Source organism: Elephantulus edwardii, unplaced genomic scaffold (genome assembly GCF_000299155.1).
Source record: "Elephantulus edwardii isolate Elephantulus edwardi_28Jun2011 unplaced genomic scaffold, EleEdw1.0 scaffold00172, whole genome shotgun sequence".
NCBI lineage: Eukaryota > Metazoa > Chordata > Mammalia > Macroscelidea > Macroscelididae > Elephantulus > Elephantulus edwardii.
Window position 1 is genome coordinate 6,733,112 of NW_006399922.1, and position 4,602 is coordinate 6,737,713.

A 4,602-nucleotide genomic window follows, 5' to 3' on the forward strand; every position below is an offset into this window, starting at 1 on the left:
TATCTATCTATCTATCTATCTCACACCTAGGCCTATGCCTTTCTTGAACCTCTGGACCATTTTTGTAAAGCACGTCTCACTCTTCTATGGATAGAACACACTGAGAGAGAAGGAGTACTGTAGAAGACTGGGATAGCAACACTCCATGTCTCTGGAAATGATATTGCTGAATTGTTTATGAATGATAAGGGAGTTGTAATTATGATTGACGGGAGATCTAAAAGATATGTTTTTAAAGGTCCTGTTGAGATATTGCACTTTGTTTATGTGAATTTCTGGAGTCCCTGAGGGCCTGGGATAAAATAACAAAGTTCCATAAAGAATAAGAAAGAATCACTTCTCAGAAGTCAGACAACCTTTTATTTTTCAATTTAAAATATAGGTAGTTATTTCCCTTTAAATATAGGAAAGTACCAAAAAGAAAATTTTAGAACTGCACAATCCAACCACTCTGTTGATAATCTTTTGATTTAAAAAAAATAATTTTAATGAAAGTTTACATAGACTTAAGGTTTCCAGTCATTCATTGTTGCACTTTTCTCCTTGCCCACCCCTCCCCCCCAATTCACTCTTCTCCTTGAAAAGTAAAAGAAAAACTCTTTCATTGTTATGCAATCCCTTCCCACAAGTCCACTCCACTGTTCAGTCTTCATTCTGGACTCCTGTAAAGACTATAATACTCTATCATGTATCCATTTTAAACAGTTCTCTCTCTCATCTGTTTCAATGCAGTATACATCATCCCTCCCCTCCTTCTCTGTCTTCTCTCAACCTCGATGTCAGTCCTGTTTTACAATAGTGGCCCTATTCAATATTTGTCCTTTTGTGACTGAGCTATTTCACTAAGCATAATGTCCTCTAGGGTCATACATTGCATAATATTTCATGAGTTCCTTGTTTTTCAATGCTGCATAGTATTTCATTGTGTGACTACACCAGAGCTTCTCTATCCATTCATTTGTTGATGGGCACTTGGATTGTTTCCAGCTCTTTGCTATTGCGAACAAAACAGCAATAAACATGGGTGTGCATATATCTGATTGGGTGACAGTTAAGGTTTCTTTAGGGTAAATTCCTAGTAGTGGAATTGCTAGGTCAAATGGTATTTCTATTCTGATTTTTTTAATATAAAAGTAATATCAGTATGTAAAAGTAAAAGAACATGGTTAGAAAACTCAAGCAGTACAAAATATTTAAGGAAAAATGTTATCTTCTTCTTGTCCTCTTCTCTACCCTTAGAGATGAAAATTCTTAAAGTCTTTTATGAATCCTTTACAGAAAAACAACATGCATAGCAGAGCTAGTGTCTGCTAGTGTGTGTTATTTGAGAAGACTTGTATCATGTATATTCAAGTATAGCAGGAGACTGTTAGTCTATAGACTAACAGCTTTGGCTCCACCCTCTTCAACATATTTTTCCTGCATGAATGTAAATTAAAAAAGGATTTACTGAAACAGGCTTTGTAAAGAAGACTGGCTTCATAGCTAAAATTAATAAAGGCAGGATTTTGTTGTATTCATTGTTAGAGGAAGTGTTCAGAACAGGTAGCTTCCTTGGTGACAGTGAATGATTTTTTTGTAAAGGAGGAAGAAAGATGAGTAAACCAAAGGGAACAGAGCCAGAAAGAGATGAGATACAGAGCTTTAAAAATGGTCAAACTGCATTTTAATTCCTTTGAAATTAGTTCGTCCTTTCTCACATTATACTGACTTATTCTGTAGGACATTCAAAGGACATTCAGAGCTGCAAGTGGGATTTTGAAACCCAATTTTCCTCTTCTCTGATGGGAGTTAGTCTCCCTAGGTTAAGAAAGAGGGAGTTCTGGTGACCTAGTGGTAAATAGTTGTGCTGTAAAGTCAAAGGCTAGTGGTTCAAATTTACCAGATGCTCCAAGGGGGAAAGCTAAGCACTGTCCTCCCATGCCTGCTGTAGGGTCAATTATGAGTTGGCTTTGAGTCAAGGCTATATAACAAAAATAACAGGTCAAGAAAAAGAGACAGAGGTGAAAGAATGGGGGAGAAACTACCTCCAACTTAGCTTCATGGAGGAGGACTGGCTAACTACAATACAATTAAAATCTAAACTTCCTATACCCAATTCAGGCACAAATATTTTTTTTACTCACTCTGAAATTGTTTAGAATCACTGTGGCATTAACTTTCTGAAATATTCTACCTCCTTTGAACTGCTCACATCTCAGTTCTCTGAAAATTATGTTTGCATTACTCTATTTCATCTGCCTTCTTGACTTCTGAAAGAAATGGGATTTGGTTAATTGAACTGTGGTCTAGATTATTTAAATTGATGCTGGTAATGATTTGATTTTACTTGAATGTACAATCAACAACCATGGTACTGGCAGTCAAGAAATCAAACCATATTTTACATAGAGGAAATTTGCTGTCAAGGACTTCTACAAAATACTAAAGAGCAAGGATGTCAGTTTAAAGACCAAGGTACACCTGGGTTAAGCCATGATTTTTCAATTGTTTCATATACATTTAAAAGTTGAAAAATTAATAATGATGACAGAAGAATCAATGTTTTTGAATTGTGGTGTTGAGGAAGAGTACTAAATGTCCCATGAACTGTCAAAAGAACAAGTATATCTGTGTTGGAGAAAGTGTAATTGGAGTGCTCCTTTGAGACAAGGATGGTGAAACCTCATCTCACATGCTTTGAGAATGTTGTTAGGAGGAGGCAACTTGGAAATAAGCATCATACTTGGAAAGATAGAGAGGGTCTGCTAAAGAAAGGAAAACTTTCAAGAGGATAAATTGACACATTGACTGTAACAGTGGATTTGAGTATATCAGAAATGAAGATGGCACAGGGTAAGGCAAGGTTCAAGTTTGTTGTTCATAGGATCACTCTGAATCATAGTCAATTTGATGGTACCTAATTATAACAGTTTAAAAGACAGTTTCTAGATCCATCTTGAAATATAATGTTGTGCATGACAGGATAATATCTATATGCATACAAAGAAGACCTGTTAATATCATTCAAATTTATGCACCAACAACCAGAGCCAAAGAGGAGGAAATAGATAATTTCTACCAACGTTTGCAGTGAGAATTCAATCGAACATGAAACCAAAATTTATTAATTTTAATAATGGGTGACTGGAATGCAAAAGTTGAGATTCAAGAAGAAATATCAGTAGTTGGAAAACAGACTTGGTGACAAATGATTCTGCACAATGTTTTTTCATAGCAAATACCTATTATAAGAAATATTAATTCAGACTCTATACCTATATATGGATTTCACCTGATGGTAGTATGTACAGGAATCAGAATAATTACATCTGCGGAAGAAATCTTTGAAGAAGTTCAATATCAGCAGTGAAAACTAGGCCAGGTGCTATTTGAGGAACAAACTACCAATTATTCATATGCAAGTTCAAATTAAAGCCAAAGAAGGTCAAATCAAATCCACAGGAATAAAAAATTTTACCTTGAGTCTGTCTCACCTGAATTTAAAAACCAACTCAGGAACAGGTCTGAGGTCTTGAACACTAATGAATGAGCTGTGGGAGGATATCAAGAATATCATCCATAAAGAATGCAAAAGGTTGTTACAAAGACAGAAGAAGACAACACCAAAAAGGATGTCAGAAGAGACTCTGAATATTGCACTAAAGCACGGAGAAGCCAAAGCAAAGGGAAGAAATAAAGAAGTTAAGGAGCTAAATAGAAGATTCCAAAGGGCATCACGGGAAGACAAAACAAAATGTTATAATGAAATGTGCAAAGAACTGGAACCCCAAAATCAAAAGGGCTATAATCGCTAGGCATTTCTTAAGCTGAAGAAGGGGCTAAAGAACCAATTCACCAAGCCTTGAGTTGCAATATTTAAGGGTACTATGGGAGAATAGTGAATGATCCAGGAAACATGAAAAGAAATTGGAAGGAGTATACAGAGGCACTGTACCAAAAAGAATTGGCTTTACACAGAAGAATTTCAAGAAATAGTGTATGATCAAGAGGCAATCAGTAGTGATGATGGAGGACATGTAGGCAGCTTTGAAGGACCTGGTAAAAAATAAAGCCCCAGGAATTGATGGAATACCAACGGATATATTTCAACAAACAAATGCTTTACTGAATGTACTCACCAGGTTGTGCCAAGAAATATGGAGGACAACTATCTGGCCAACTAACTGGAAGAGATCCATATTTATTCCCATTTAAAAAAAAAAGGTGACCTCCACAGAGTGTGGAAAATATTGTACGATATCACTTATAGTACACACAAGCAAAATTCTGCTGAAGTTTATCCAGAAATGACTGAAACAGTATATTGACATAGAACTACCAGAATTACAAACTGGATTTAGAAGAGGCCATGGCACTAGAGACATCACCAATGTCAGATGGATTTTGGCAGAAAGTAAAGAGTACCAGAAGGAGATCTATCTGTGTTTCATTCACTATGCAAAGGTATTTGAATGTGTGGATCACAACAAATTGTGGTTAACCTTGAGAGAATGGTAATCCCAGAACATTTGATTGTGCTTATGTTAAACCTATACTTGGACCAGGAAGCAGTCCTGAGAAGAGAGCAGGGAAACATTTCATGTTTCAAAATCAGGAAAG